Below are 16,447 nucleotides of genomic sequence, written 5' to 3'. Positions count from 1 at the left end.
TCATTATAGCGGGAGCCCACTGATCATTAGCTGCTAACCAGATCCCAGAGAGCAGCTCCTGCCTGGCCAAGGCGGGCGGGATGTAGCAGGTAAATGCTACTATACGCCAGCCTCCTGCCTCTCCCATGCCCAGAAGTCCTGGGTGGACCCAAGGGCTGGGGTGAAAACCAGCGTGCCCCTGTGGAGGTGGGGAATGAGCCTGCCAAGGATAGCTTGATGTCAGGGAGAGAGCGAGGATTTTGGAAGCAGATGTAACAGATCTGGAATTAAATCCCACTATCCACTTCCCCTTAGTTTGTCCTTTAACCTCTGCGTCTCGGTGAAATGATTTACCCCAAGTCCTTAATAATAACCTTTCTTGTGTGGTTGTTCTGAGGATTAATGTCACAGCCCAGGTAAGATCCCTGGCATAATGCTAAAAGTCAGTAATAACACTAACTAACATCTCAAGTGTTTGCTACGTGCCCAGCACTGTTCTGAGGGCTTTATGTGGCTTAACTTGTCTAATCCCCATAACAGCACTGATAAAGTGATGCTATTATTATCCCGTTTTTCCCACAAGGAACACAGAAGTTCACTAACGTGCTTGAAATCACTTATGGCTATAAGTGACAGAGCTAGGCTTTGAACCAGGCGGGCCAGCTCAGAGGCCCTGCTATGAATCACACTCCACTTTGTTGCTTCTCAGAAAATGTTAAAACTCATTGTCTCCCTTTGCTGGGCCTGTAGTCTTCAAACTTAACTGTGTAGATTAAACAAGAGAGTCATAAACACACAGGTCATTCGGTCCAAGCCCCAGAGATTCCAATTCAGTAGGTTAGAGATAAGACTCAAAACCTGGATGTTAATTAGCATCATATGTGATGCTGGTCCAGGACCTACCTAGAGAAACGCTCTAAGTTCTGGGGAGCAGAGGCGTGGCTGCCCAGGGCCTGCATCTCACCCAGGCTAGCGCCCCATGATTGATGAGGAAGGCCACGGTTGTACTTAAAGAGAACTCAAGGAGGGGAAATGCAGGCTCGGGGCCACACACGTCAGAATTTGCATTTGTTCCTTCCCTCACAGGTGTGGGCACGTAAATCATCCATAGCAGGCTACCTCTGAGGGTGAAAGGGGGAATAATTATAATTTTTCCAGGATAACCAGCACAATGGCTTGTTATCACCAATTCAATGGACATGAGCTTGGGCAAACTTGGGGAGATGGTGAGGGACCGGCAAATCTGGAGTGCTGCAGTCCACGGGGTCGAAAAGAGTTGGACGTGACTTAGTGACTGGACAACAACAACGAGCCCGAACTGGGGCTGTCTCAGTGCTGGCCTGCTCTTCTTTCTTGGTTCTCTCCTCCAACTCTGAGATCTACTGCACCTACAGCGCATGAGCAACCTGAGCTCAGACAAGCAGGAAAAGTAGCGTTAGTCTCCCCAAAGCAGCATCAGCCAATAACGGATGAGGAATCTGTTAATGACTGCTTCTGCATCCTGCCCCTTCAATGGAATAATCACTCTGAAAATGTTCTACTCTTTAGCCCAGAATTCCCTAGCAGGGCTGATCTCCAGTGGTCCGCCATAATAAATAAAGTTTAACAACTCGTATTGTCTACTTTCTATTCTATCTTTCACATCTTTGCTGATCATTTCCTGGAATCCCCTCCCAATTGAATTACTTATCTCTGCGTCCTTCCCGAGGGTCTTTTTCTGTATTCAGAACAGTCACCCTACCACTAACTACCCATGCAACTCTGGGCAAGGGATTGCATTTTAGTTTCCTTAAGAATAAGATGAAAGTAATAGTAGTGAACACATGTACAGCATAGGACACAGCAAGCACTCGATAAATATATAATTCTATTATAATTATTGAAAATAGTGAGGATTGTGGCCTTTGCTCTGATTCACATCAAGAATTATCTTTTCTCTCCCAGGCTGCTGTTGCCTCTGTCTTTCTGGATTGTTGCAATATGCTCCCATGTGGACACCAGCTTCTCTCACATTCAGTGTGGCCCCTGGACCATGGCCAAGGAGCTGTCCCTTCATTTCATCACTACCTGCTATATTTCAAGCAGAGTGCTAGACTGCACAAAATTGTAATATATTGCTTTTAAATCTGTTTTGAGAAATGACTCAGAATGGCCTCTTCTAATGGAAAACACAGCATTTATTTACCCCATGCAGAAACCTAGCACTTAGACTAAAGATCAACACATTTCTAAGGTCTCAACTTGATCATCACTCCTTTTCTCAGATGCTTTGTTGCTACTGAATGAAGTCCAAATGTAGCTTTCAAGGTCACGTCTTAACCCCCTAGCTGCCCAACAGGTCTGCTGCTACTGCTTCTGCTCAGAAGCCTTTCCCCACAGAGAAAATACCACTTTCTCTCCCCTCTGCTAAATGCCCTACCTACCTCCTACTCTCCCTTCAAATGAAACGAATGTGAGGTACAATCGCCTACTCCTTTTAATTTTTTGCCAGGCACAGTTGAACAGCTGATTTCAGACATTTCTACCTATGGTTTCCTCCTTCAAGCTAATTAGTTTCAAGTAATTGCAAATAGTACATTTTCCAGGCCCTTGGAGTCAAGGCTGACAACTAGCTGCTTGGAGTGGGCTCTTATCAATAGCTCACGGAAATTAGACGTACAAACATCACACTGGGGCCCCAGGGTTGCTCTAAATTGTTTGGAATAAACAGCTCGTGGAAGTCCCAGGGCTCTTTCATGAATACCATGAGAGCGTTGGGATGTGGTGGGCAACGTGGTAGACAGAAGCTTCCCTCGGCATCAACAGGGATCAGCTCCCCACACGTGAGATTAACTGTGTCCCAGGCACCATGTCTGCTGCTGAGTGTGGTCCAGAAGACAGGGGCTGGGGCGGGGGCAGAGGTAGAGAAGAGATTGGGAAGGTTTAAAGAGGTAGTAGAAGAATTGCCTGGAGGCGGATGGACAGGTTTCGTGGAATAATAATAATCTCCCTCACCCATGAGCCCAGTTCACCATTGTCCAGGAACCAAAAATAAGTTTGTGCTTGTAAAGTTCTAGTTCAGTCTTTGGGACCTGACGAATGCTCATTCTCAGATCTTCTGTTTTCCATCACATCTGCAGTTATATTTTGAGGAGGTTTATTTTATTCTTCTTTCCATTCAAGGTTAATATTGTTCTTTTGGACCTTGGGTGAGGAGGGTGGAGTTATTCAGACTCTCGATTCATAGCACACTGGCTCTCACCATCAGTCCACACATGTCCCTTTCTCCTTGGATTAGTTTTCCTAATTATGTTTTAATGCATAGCCATGAACTTAGCAGCTTACAACAACACAAATGTGTTATTTTATAGTTCTATAGACCGGAAGTCTGATTTGGAGCTCCATGAGATAAGATGAAAGTCCTGGCAGGGTGCATTCCCTTATGGGGGCTTCCCAGGTGGTGCTAGTGGTAAAGAACCTGCCTGCCAGTGCAGGAAATATAAGAGACACGGGTTCGGTCCCTGGGTTGGGAAGATCCCCTGGAGGAGGGCATGGCAACCCCCTCCAGTATTTTTGCCTGGAGAATCCCATTGACAGAGGAGCCTAGTGGGCTAGTCCAGAGGGTTGCAGAGTCAGACATGATGGAAGCGACTTAGCACAGCACATTTCCTTCTGGAGGATCTAGCAGAGAAGCTGTGTCCTTGCCCTTTCCTGCCTCTAGAGACTCCCCACTTCCCTTAGCTCATGGTCCCCTCTCTCCATCTTTAAAGCTAACACCTTCAGACCTGGTCGTTCTTACTCTGTCAAATAGTCACCTCTCCCTCTGGCTCTTCTGCCTCCGCCTTTCACCTCAAAATACCTTTGTTGGCCTACTCAGATAATCCAAGATAATCTCCCTATCTATTGATCAGCAACATTAATTCCATCTGCAACCTTAATTCCCCCTTGTCATGTAACAAAACAGATTAACAAGTTCTGGGGATTAGGATGTGGCTGTCTTTGAAGGTGGAGGTGGGGGCATATTCTGTCTACATAATTCCCAATCCTCCTCCTGTTTCTTGTCTTTGTCAGCATCTATGTTAATGTGTCTGACACATGCCCTGAAATGTGCATGCTTCCTTTTAAGTGGGCCATTGGTGTGTGTGTGTTTAATTGGCTTGTATGGTACTTTTTATGTTCTACCTGTGGTATTGTTCTTACATTTTTCACTTGATGCTGTGTTTTTAAGGTCTTTCACGTTGTTCTGGATACCCTGAGTTTGATGCTACTAACAACTGCTTTTTAGACCACAGTTTGCATCTATTTCATGTTATTATCCACGCTTCTACTGATGGATTCCTAGCCTGCCTTTACTCCACTCTAAACAACATGACAGACATCCTTGTTCAGTTTTTTGTGGACCTATGCAAGAATTTCTCTGGAAAACATGCTAGGACTAGGATTTCTGGGTCTCAGGATATATGTCCCTCTTTACCAGCTAAAATTCAGTTGCTGTCTTGGGGCTACTTCAGCTATACCAGCTAGTTCAGCTGTTAACCCTCTCTTTATCATGGTGGTGATGCGGTGTCTTCCCATGTCAAACCTCTTGCCCAGGAGCAGAGCTGAGAGTCCATCTCTTCAATGTGTATTTTTGTTTCCTACACAGGTTTGGGGTCACTAAACTGACTTTCCTCTAGCAACATTTGTGTCCTTAATTACTCCTTGTGGGAAGCACTGTGCTAGCCTCTGGGCTCCAGTAGTGAGGTCTGCTCTCTGGTTCTGCAAGTTCAGAGTCGTATTTCCATTCCTTCTCCTCCATCTTCTTGCCTCTGGACTCTAGTTTTATTAATTCAACAAATATTTGTTAGGCGCCTACTGGCCCAAGTGTATTGTCCCCCACTCTCCACTCTAGATACTGAGGATGTGAAAGGAAATATTAAGAGGCTTACATTCTGGTGTTTCATCAACTCAATCTCAAAACCTTAACATTCACTCCTCCCCCAAACCCAAGCAGACTAGCCAACATCATTTCTTACCTGGACAGTTGCACTCATCTGCTACTTGATCTGCCTGTTTATATTCTTGATCCATCTAGTCCTTATTCTGAATAATAGCCAGAAAAAAATTGAAAATAGAGGTGAACCCATCGTTCTTCCATATCTGTCCACATTCCATCACTTCTAGGATAAAACCCATATCCCTTGCCTAGTTGACAAAGCTCCATGAGAGCTGGCTTCTGCCTGTCTCGTGACCTCATTCCATGTCCCTCTTTTCTTCATTTGCAATTTTTCAGCCCCTTTGTTCTTTCTTTTTTCTGGAACAAGTCAAGCTTGTTTCTGCCTCTTGGCCTTTGTCCTAGATGTTCCCTCTGCCTTGAATGCCCTTCCCTCTGAGCTGTGTGTGGCTGGTTCCTTCCCATCACATGTATTTTAGTCCTGTTCTTAGCCTATGGATGGTATTTATTTACACCATTTATTTATTTGGTTTTCTTGCCTGTCTTACCCTGTAGAGTGTGAATTTCATGAGCATGCCTTTATCTGCCCTGTCTACTGCCTTATCCGCACTTAGAATACTGCGTGGCAGCAAGAAGGTACTCAACAACAACAAACTGTTTTCAAGAATGACTGAATGAGTCTAAAGCAGTTGTTCTCAAGCTTGGCTACTCATAAGAATCATTTTCAGGAAGCTATTACAATTACTGATGTCCAGACCCCACCTAGACCTATTGAATCAGAATTTCTTGGTGTAGGACCCAGGGGTTAGTACTTGTAAAAGCATCCCAGGCAGATGTGCACCTAGAGCTATAAGCCATCCATTTGCCAAATAGGAGCCCGTCCCAAGCAAGGCAATTTAGAAACTTTCTCTGGGATACTGTATTCACATTCAAGAGAGAGAGATAAACGTTCTCTTTATTTCTAGTGTTATAAGTGGAGGTGCCATAAACCATTAACTGTCTGGAGCCATACTAGCCACCACTTTACCACCATCCCGGGGCACATGGAGGAAACCAAGTTGTCAGAGGAAAGAATAGGACCAACTCACGGACAGGCTGAGCCAATTCCAGGGGGAGGGAGGATTTGGCAGAGAGAGGTCAGAAAAATGCTGATGCTATTAGAGAAGTCCCTAAGTCTCTGAGTCTAACCCCACTTAAATTGTCTTTACTGCTCAAGCTGGTGGGGATTAGGTTTCTGTCACTTGCAACTAAAAGGATCCCGATCAATGTTCCACCCAAGCAAATGATTGTGGGTAGGAGAAAGATGATTTAAATGGAATCCAGAAGACAGAATATTAAGGCAGTGCCTTTACTGATAAATCCACAATTCCGAAGACAGCCTCTTATTAAACTAGAAATAATTTTCTGCTTTTCTTATTTCAGCTGAGGTTAGTGTATTTATGAAGGGTCACAGTTAAGCACTTCTACAGCCAAGTGAGAAGTACCAGATCCCTTAATGCTTTTAATAAAGGGAACCAACTCTCAGTGGTGCCGCACCGTACACTGCACATGCCCAGCTCTCTCCTGAGGGGCTCCTCTCCCAGCCTGGGGCCTGGAGAGAACTCACACAAACAGCTGTCTTATTTCCCTGTCCCCCATGCATGGTTCCCTGTGAGCCTTCAGAAGGATGCTGAAAGGGTAAAAGCTAGATAATGAGGCTGCAAGTTTCCATCTCAAGCACACAGGCAATGAGATCTGTAGGAAGTTGCCCAACATGCCAATCTCCAAGGGGCACTAGAAGATTTAGAGAAATGGAAGAAGGTGGGGATCATGTTTAAGAGAGCTCTCCTGGAAGAGGATACTGTATATGCTTGGAAGGGCTGCACAGAGCAGATGCGAGCCTGGGCACACAGTTTTGAAAGTAATTTCCTTAGAGAATGACAAGCTCAACTTCATGAAATCCCAGATGCCAATTTGCCTTATTCCTGCAGTCTTCCTACATTCCCCCAGAGATAAGCTATACAAAGAAGAGAAATAGATGGTAATGTCCCAGAAAGATTTTTTATAGGTCTAACTTTGACATGGAGTCACTGGACACAAACAGGACACATAGAAACCAAGAGAGAAGTGTGGAAGCCAAGTGTCTAACCTGGAGATGAAAGCCACAATATCCTATCACCATTTTGTTAGATTTCTGCCACAAACAGCCATTATGCTGTATAAATAGAGTAAACCCTAGCAATAATCCAAGTTGGGACTTCCCAGGTAGCTCAGCTGGTAACGAATCCACCAGCGATTCAGGAGACCTCAGTTCGATTCCTGGGGTGGGAAGATCCGCTGGAGAAGGGATAGGTTACCCACTCCAGTATTCTTGGGCTTCCCTGGTAGCTCAGCTGGTGAAGAATCGCAGGCGGTTGTAGTTGATGTCTTAGACTTTGAAGGCTGCCATCTCTCTTTGGTGACGGGCCAGTGGTTGTGGAGAACTCTTAAATTGGGTAGCAATCTGCAGGGCGTGGTAACAAAACAGAGCCATCTTTCTTAAGATAGTGTCTATAACAAATGGATACTTGATCAGCCTCTCAGTAACAGGGCGAAATCTCAAAAATCCGTGCTAAACAGCATTCCAAGGATGGTGGTTTGGTTAACTGAGGGACTTTTGCTCTGCTAAGGGAATGTATAAGTTTGGGGCTGAGTAGACTAGTTCAGTTCAGTATGGCAGAAGAGAAGTGAGCCCTGCTCCGGTGGTCTCCACTCCTATGTCCTTCACCCCAGCTGCAAATAGCTGTCAAACTATCGTCAACTACTTCAAGCCAATGGGTTTGAAGAAGAGCCAATTCTTACCTGCCTGAGGAGCATATGACATATGCTGCATATGACAGCTGTCCTACTCATGGACATTCATCAGCCCCTCACTCTTGAGGTCTGGTGTGGGAGAGGGGATGGGGCAGATAGTCACCCTTCCCAGGACGAGTGCAATGAGGAAAACTGCCCCACGAAAACTGTATCACCGTCCGTCAGTGTCCGACTCTCTGCGACCCCATGGACGGCAGCACGCCAGGCTTCCCTGACCATCACCAACTCCCGGAGCTTAATCAAACTCATGTCCATCGAGTCGGTGATGCCATCCAACCACCTCCTCCTCTATACCACAGTCCATAGGTGTCTCTTCATTGCTTTTATATTTCCAGTCTTTGAAACAAACTACCTAAGTCGATTAGCATTGCCTCCTGTGGACTTTTTGTGAAAATGGTTGTAATTTAGGGGGCTGAAGCCTGAGTAGAATTCTCCATCATCAACCAAAGTTCTGAAACCAAGCTGATACAAATTCTTCTCTTGGACTAGCTCTCTGAGGCCTAGGCCCACATCATATATATTGTGTCTGACTCTTGAACTCAGATAAAATTCTTTTTCTTTTACTGTTTTATTGAATATTTTCTACTGGTAGCTCTGATTATTACAACTACATATTTTATAGTCCAGTTACAGTTAATTTCTCTTTTTAAGTAAGACATAAAAACCTTACCAAGAATAAATTCTTAAAAAACCCCCAAAACAAAAGCAACCATCCTTTGAGAGGCATAAACCTTGCAGTTTGGAAAGTAGAGGTCTGGTGATTCAGTCATCTTCCATTAATTAGCACTCCTCTTGCGACAACACACTCACCTGCCTACCTCCTGTCCACACCTTGGGATGACTCCCTTGTTTAATATTAGATCTCTAATGTCTGCATGCACCACCCACCTCCCATACACACACAGGTAAACACAAATAAAGTTTTGAACAGATAAATACAACTGTAAAACAACTAAAAACATGAGATTTTAAAAATTAGAGATGTGATAGTCACTCCCTTCCCTTCCCTGTATGATCTAAATATACTTCTCCACCCTTATCAATATTATGCTTGGCTATGCTACTTGCTTTCCAATAGGATGTTAGTGGATGTGACATGAGTAAAGGCATGAGATACTTTGTACATCTGCCATTGCCGTGAAAAGAACCTGCCCCAGTTAGCCCACTGATCCAAGGAGAATGAGAATCACATGGAGCAGAAGTGAACCCAAGCTATCGTTTAAAGCCAAACCCAGTATAAGTCAGCTAATATTCAATCCACTTGATACATAAATGACTGCATTTTAAGCCACTGCATTTTGGGGTGGTTTGTTATACAACTTTATTGTGACTATAGTGAAATAAGACAAGATGATAAAGATTTTCTGAAGTAAGATATGAAACCCAAAAGTCAAGGGTAAAACATTGACAGATTTGATCATGTGTATTCTTGAAGCTGTGTAGGAATTTCTAAGAAAACAATACAATATATATTCTTACAAAATTAATCTGAGCCAGTAATGAAAAAATTATCTTTTCCAAAAAGCAGGGGTTAGGTAGAAGAATGTGCAGAGGACAGTGGGTACAAAATACATGGGTGATGATGGTCTTCATCCTTGCCATTTATGGAACGTTATGCAGCTGATATAAAAGAATAAAAGCCATCATTTGTGAACTACCATGTAAGGGTGTTCATGATTAATAAAAATTTCAGAACAGATGATATGTTAGATAATATCTTGGGAGGGAATTTGGGAGGAAACCCACTACACTTGTTTTTAGGGATTGAAATAGGAGAGGGAAAGTGAAGACGGGGACTTCCACTTTGGCTATCTGTATCCTTGGTCCTTTTCCATGACCATGTATTAGGTGTGCATTTGGTCTCAGATACACTTTTGCCCAGTTGCTCAGTATTATAATAGCACCATTATCATAGCATTATCATGTGGTGGTCCAGCCAGATGTGTGAGACCTCCACCAGTGACAGGAAGCCTGCAACCCTTTGACATTGCCCTTTGGGTTAAATGCAGTTTTTAGAATGTTCTGCCAAGTATCTCAGTATATTTAGATAAAGTCAGCTGTCCTTTCTCCCAAGTTCACTTTAACTTTCCTCATAGTCACTACATCTAATTTGTTCTTTATTTACCTCATCATGAATTTAGTTCATAGTAGGTGAATATATACAGAAATATACCTTGGAATATACAGAAATGAAGGTGAAATTTTATCCTCCAATTGTGGATGCCCAGAGCTGCAAGGGAGGTCCCAAAGCATCCTGTTTAGCACCCCCTGAACCACCACCACCACCAACACATTCTTTACAGAAAGGAAAATAGAGTTGTAGAGCATCTTTAAGAGGTCCCAGAGCTGGGAGGTCAGAACAAGCATTCTGAAGTAGTGAGCCAGCTCAGTCTTCTGTTTTTTCTTGTAGCATCTTACCCTACAGTCCAGTTCTAAAGACTGGTTGGTTCTTGGGGCTGGGAAGACAGCAAAGCAGCAGGATTTGGTGGCAAGAGCATGAGCTTTGGAATCAGATACACGTGGGTTCAAAATCCAGTTCTGGAATTTGTATGAACTACATTGTGGGCATGTTACTTAACATCTCTGATTCTCTGTGCCCTCACTTATTAAATGAGGTGGTAATAGCTACCAAACAGAGTTATTGTGAGAGAAAAATGAGATAAGGCTTAGAAAGCACTCAGCGCAGTGCCTGGCAGAGAGCAGGAGCTAATTAAATGTGAACTCCATTCCCTTCTCCGTGGAATACCTCGGGAGCTGAAACACTCCTTTATGCATCAGGGAATTAACACCACTGTTATGAGATTAATTCACAGCAATGCACATGAAAACAGTGATTCAGATCATGGCAAAAAACTATAATTAAAGTATCTGGTATTGTTTGATTACAGGGTTGGCTTCACTCACTTTAGCACTTTGTGGGCAGAGAGCAGGCAGCCTGGGAGAGGAACAGCTTGGTTTGGGGGAGGTTCCTGACCACTTCCCAGAGCCCTGCTGGGTGGTGATGACTCCCTGAATTTTGCTTTGCACTGAACTTTATGGGGTAGGGAGTGGGAACCTCACACTTACTGACCATCTACTATGTGCCAGGCCCTTTGAATATTCATTCTCACTCTATTCTCCCCCAAATCCCAAAATGTCAATAATAATTTTATTTGATAACTGAGAATGCTGAGGCTCACAGGTAAAATCATTAAGTTGCTCATTCCGAGTAAAAGATGGAGCTAGGGTTTAGTTCAAGTCTGTGGACTCAAAAGACATATTCAATTCACCACCCTGCCTGCCTCCTAGTTTAGGCACCAAATTTATAGCCAAGTAAGTAACAGGCACCTTTTAAAATACTTTAAGTATTATGGCCAAGACTACTAGCTAACTAACTCCTTTCTCCCCCTCTTCACTAACAAATTTCATCTTTATTCTGAGTAGCAATATGCCCAACTGTAGATCATTTCTGAGTTTCCTTTGCAGCTACGGGGGCCCAAAAGAGCTAAAAATTGCAACTACTACCAGAAAATATCCTAAACAAATCCTGACCCATGTGAAGAGACCCATGTGAGAAACATGACTTCATGTTTTCCATCCCCTCCTCTTCTCTTCTGCTTCCTGTCTAGAATGTGAACTAAGAGTCAATGCCTGGCAGCCCTTTTGAACCATAAGGTTCATGAAGTGATCCTGAGAATGGAAGACAGTGCTCAAAAGTGGAGCAGAAAAGTCCAGGAAGAAGGTCCCTGATGACAATGTAGCTCCTGGGCCAATATGATATTGTTGATGTTAAAATTCCTTTTAAAGGAGAGAGAAATAAGCCTCTACTAATTTAAGTCTTTTCTATTGTTTTATTGCTACTGAACATAGTCCTAACTGATACACTTATGGTCTTTTATTTAATCCTCCAACAATTCTACAAGGTAGGTCTTTTTTGCTGTCGTTGTTCTCGGGTTTTTAGGGTGAGATAACTGAAACACAGTTAGGTGAAGCCCTAGATCACTGAGCTAGTAAGGAACAGAGAGTGGATGTGAAACCTAGCCAACTTCTTCAATGCTCATACTCTTAATAATCATATTAGACTGCCGAGCTGGACTAAACATCAAAGACTATTTTTCCAAGCTGAAGAACTTTCATGTCTCAGTGGAATTTTCCTTCAGAATCAAACTTTATTTCTGATGGCTTGAGCCCTATTTGCATCTGGCATGAGGTTAGTTTTTCACTTTGTAAGAAATAACATTCTAATAGGTTTTTAAGGGCCCAGAAGACTTGTTAGCCATTCCCTGGCTGCTGCAGGACAAACTCATTAAAAACATCTGAACAAAACCAACAGAACTTGAAGGGCAACAAGAGAACGAAGAAGACACTCTGTGTGAGGAGTTAGAGAATCTATACAATAAGTCACAAATGTCAAAGGACCCAGTCACCCAACTGACTGGAGTTGGGACTCTGCATCCAGAACACTTAACTTGTTTACGTCTCCAGATCTCATGTCTTTGGAATGAGAACCACAATCACATATTCATTACGAGAATTTCTTCCAATGAAACAATTTGGGATATCCCTGGAGTTTTCTCTTAACAAGATTTAACCTTTATGGAAAAAGAGTTTGCTAAGCAAATGAAGCAAATAAAATTGGAGGTGACATGTTTACGGAGCTAAAGAGAACAAATTATTTCGCAGCACTGGGAAAGTACCCAATTACAGTAAAATATGTTTTCTCCAGAATTCTGTTGATTGGAACTTGCTATTAATTGACATCTGTAAAATGGGGATAATCACACTGATGTTTCAGGCTGGTGGTAAGGAATACGTGAACTATACCGTACAGAGGTGACCTAGCACAGTAACGACCACTGAGTTTGCTTTTATTCTTTTACAGGGCTCTGGGACCTAGAGCTGGGGATCATGTTCGCTCGCTCTTCCAGGCTTTGGAAAAATAGAGATGATTTTTAAAATAATGAGAAGAGAAAAGCAGCAAATCCTTAGTTGTTCTTACTTAACAATCCAGGCATAGAGCAGAAAGCCTTGGTCCTAGTAGCTGCAAATAATTTTGCAGGCTTTCTGGCTACCTGATTTTTGGAAACCTGTCTGAGCAACTTAGCCCCTGAACCACATCAGGAGGCAGCATGGCATGTGGTGATCACTGGCTTCAATACTAGTTGGCTAGAGTTTTAATCCTTACTCTTCACCTGCTTGGCCAAATTAGTTATATGTTTGCAAAATGGATCTTGTAGTAATACTCATAGATAGCTGCAGTAAGGGTTCAAGCAAATAATTCATCTAAGGGACTAGAAGAAAATCTAGCACATAATTAAGGGTCAGTAATTCTTGATCAATGTTAGTGGTTAGAAGTATTAGTGCATGGTCTGGCGTGGTTGTCTTCCACCCCTTCGTTTCATGAGAGCCCCATCATGGTGGCTCCCACTCCTGTGTGGTGGTAGCAAAGCAGGCTTCATAAGAAAGCCATGAGACTTGCATAGAAACAGACCCTAAAGATGGCGATGACAAAAGGTCTGCAGGTTTCTGTTGAAAGAGCTGAGCTTAAAATTTGGAGACAGGCCAACATCGGTTTAAAACATGGGTTTTTTGATGACTGACTGACTAGCTCTGTGACCATAAGCAAGATATCAGGCCCTATATGTGTATGTATATGGCATGTGAAAGTTAGTGAATTAAAGGGTAAAAGTGCAAGTAAAAAAACTCTTCCTCTTGTGATCTTTAAACTTTGTAACTGGTGATCTGTCTGCTTCCAAGGCTGTTCTGAACTGATGGACAGGTTGAAAAGTGAAAGTCGCTCAGTCGTGTCCAACTCTTTGTGACCCCATGGATATATAGTCCATGGAATTCTCTAGGCTAGAATACTGGAGTGGGTAGCTGTTCCCTTCACTAGGGGATATCTCCAACCCAGGAATCAAACCCAGGTCTCCTGCATTGCAGGTGGATTCTTTACCAGCTGAGCTACTATGGAAGCTAGGTCCATGAAATTTTATTTGGGGGAAATAGTATAATAAACCACCCCAAACCTTAGTGACCTAAAACAACCACCATCTGCTTAACTAATGACTGAAGATTACCAATTTGGCCTGGGCTCAGCTGGGCAGTTCTTCTGCTAGTTGCAAATGCTTCACTTCCATACCTGCAGTCAACTGCAAGTCAGCTAGGTGACTTTGCTTCTGGGAGTTAGCTGGCTGTTGGTTGGTATGATGAAGGCAATGAGCTACGTGGCTCTCATTACCCAGAGAGATAGCTCTCTGGGTAGCCCAGATTTGATTACGTGGTGGCAGTCATGGAGCTGTAAAAGCAGCAAGAGAGGGTGAGTCTCAATAGAAGTAACTTTCATGTCTCTACTTTGTGTCATGATGGCAAAAGCAACATCACATGGCCAAACTCAGAGTAAGTATATGGGAAATTTTCCAGGGGTATAGATTCAGGATGGTGTGAGCATTACTGAACAGGAGAACATTACCGAACAATCTGCCACAAGCACAGTAGAACCAGTTCCAGGAGAAGGTCTGAAATAGGCCTTGAAAAGATATGGCCAAAGTGACTTCCCTCTTAATTAACTCCAGAGAGAAATCATTCAACCCACAAATCTGAACAAACAGTTTGAATGATGAAATTCTTCTCTTCCCAACCAATTGGAAGGTTGAATCTTGCATATAGACTTTCTTAATCTGTGAAGAAATCACTGCAGATGATTGCAGTGACTGTAAGCAAGGAATTAAAAGATGCTTGCTCCTTAGAAGAAAAGCTATGACAAACCTAGACATCATATTAAAAAGCAGAGACTCCTTCGCCAACAGAGGTCCATATGGTCGAAGCTATGATTTTTCCAGTAGTCATGTATGGATGTGAGAGTTGTACCATAAAGAGAGCTGAGTGCCAAAGAATTGATGCTTTTGAACTGTGGTGTTGGAGAAGACTCTTCAGAGTCCATTGGACTGCAAGGAGATCAAACCAGTCAATCGTAAAGGAAGTCAGTCCTGAGTATTAATTGGAAGAACTGACGCTGAAGCTGAAGCTCCTATACTTTGGCCACCTGATGTAAAGAACTGACTCATTAGAAAAGACCCCAATCCTGGGAAAGATTGAAGGCAGAAGGAGAAGGGGATGACAGAGGATGAAATGGTTGGATGGCATCACTGATTTGATGGACATGAGTTTGAGCAGGCTCCAGGAGTTGGTGGTGGACAGGGAAGCCTGGCATGCTGCAGTCCATGGGGTCACAAAGAGTCGGACATGATTCACCTGAACTGAATTTGTGAAGTAGGACCCCAGAATAGAAAGTTTCTAAATCTCTTTAAACTCTGGCGTTGTGTGAATCTATGCTTTGCATTCCACTTAGGGAAAAGTTGAAACCCAGCCCAGAAAAGCTGTTTTCTCTTCCAGCAAGGTAGTCAGGAAATTTCAGCCTGATGCAAAAAACAACTGGTCAACCATGACTGTATGATTATGGATTAAACTAACTCAAGGGGTAGTGAGTTCTCCATTATTGGAGGTGATCAAACATAGACTGGACATCCATTTTTTCAAAGACGGTGAGAAGCTATGGTTCTAATTGTGTATCATGGGACATCAGAATTGTCTTATTGCTCCTAAGGATTCTGATGCCTGCCCCAAAGACAGGATACACAGAAAAGCGGAATTAGTCCTCATAATAAGTTTAAAAAAAAAAAATTAGATTTATTCAACAAAACAATAAATGAGCACATACTATAAGCAAATTAAAGTACTTTCACACCCTATACTTACCTTTAGTCTTTTATTGCCAGTAACTCCTTTTTACAAAGGGAAGAACAAAAACTCAGAGAGATAAAAACTTTTACTCAAAGTCTTCCCCAACCAGTAAGTGTCTAAGGGATTCTTTGACAATATTCTTGGTGACCTGCTTTCTTTCTTTCTTTCCTTCCACCTTTGATTTATTTGTTCAAAGATTTATCTGTCACTCTTTTGATGTTCCTCCTAAGTGAAATTTCTGTTGAGTGTTGAGAAGAATATGCGTGTGTTCTCTACTCAGTCATGTCTGTTTGCGCCACCATGGACTTTAGCCCGCCAGGCTCTTCTGTCCATGGGATTTCCAGGAAAGAATACTGGAGTGGGTTGCCTTTGAGTCTCCAGGGGATTTTCCTGAACCAGGGATCAAACCTGCATCTCCTGCGGCTTCTGCATAGGCAGGCAGACTTTTTAATTTTTTTAACCACTGAGCCACCTAGGAAGCTGTTGAGAAGAATAAGCACTCATTATTCTCTGGACACATATGCATCTCGAGTTTCACACCTTAAGATTTTAGTGAGAATGAAAGTAGATAATATATGTAACCCTTGAGCTGTAGCTGGTACCTAGAAATCACTCCATGAAGGCTGGCTAATATTATTTTGGGACAAAAGACAGGGAGATTTTGAAAACTGAGCCTGAGCTCAGAGAATCTGAGATGCCCGATCAGAAAAAAAAAAAAAAAATGCAGGAAAGCTTAGAGGCAGTGACTAGACCACTGGATCCTTGAATTCTATGATGGTTATAGGAACCTTGCGGACAGTGAAGGAAATCTTGAGCAAAGGACACTTTAGGAGGAAATGATGGAGGAAGAGTGCAGCCTGGTGTATGCCCCCCACTCCCCCACCCCTATGCCCAGGCTCACCTCTTCCCACCACTCAAGCCACGACTGAGAAGTTCCTTGGACTTCGTTGGAGGCATTGAACATTTCTGGAACTTGCCAAGAGAGTGCACCACTGAGACCACAGT

The sequence above is a fragment of the Cervus canadensis genome, chromosome 11 (assembly GCF_019320065.1).
Source record: "Cervus canadensis isolate Bull #8, Minnesota chromosome 11, ASM1932006v1, whole genome shotgun sequence".
NCBI classification, from domain to species: Eukaryota; Metazoa; Chordata; class Mammalia; order Artiodactyla; family Cervidae; genus Cervus; species Cervus canadensis.
This window is presented reverse-complemented; position numbering follows the sequence as displayed.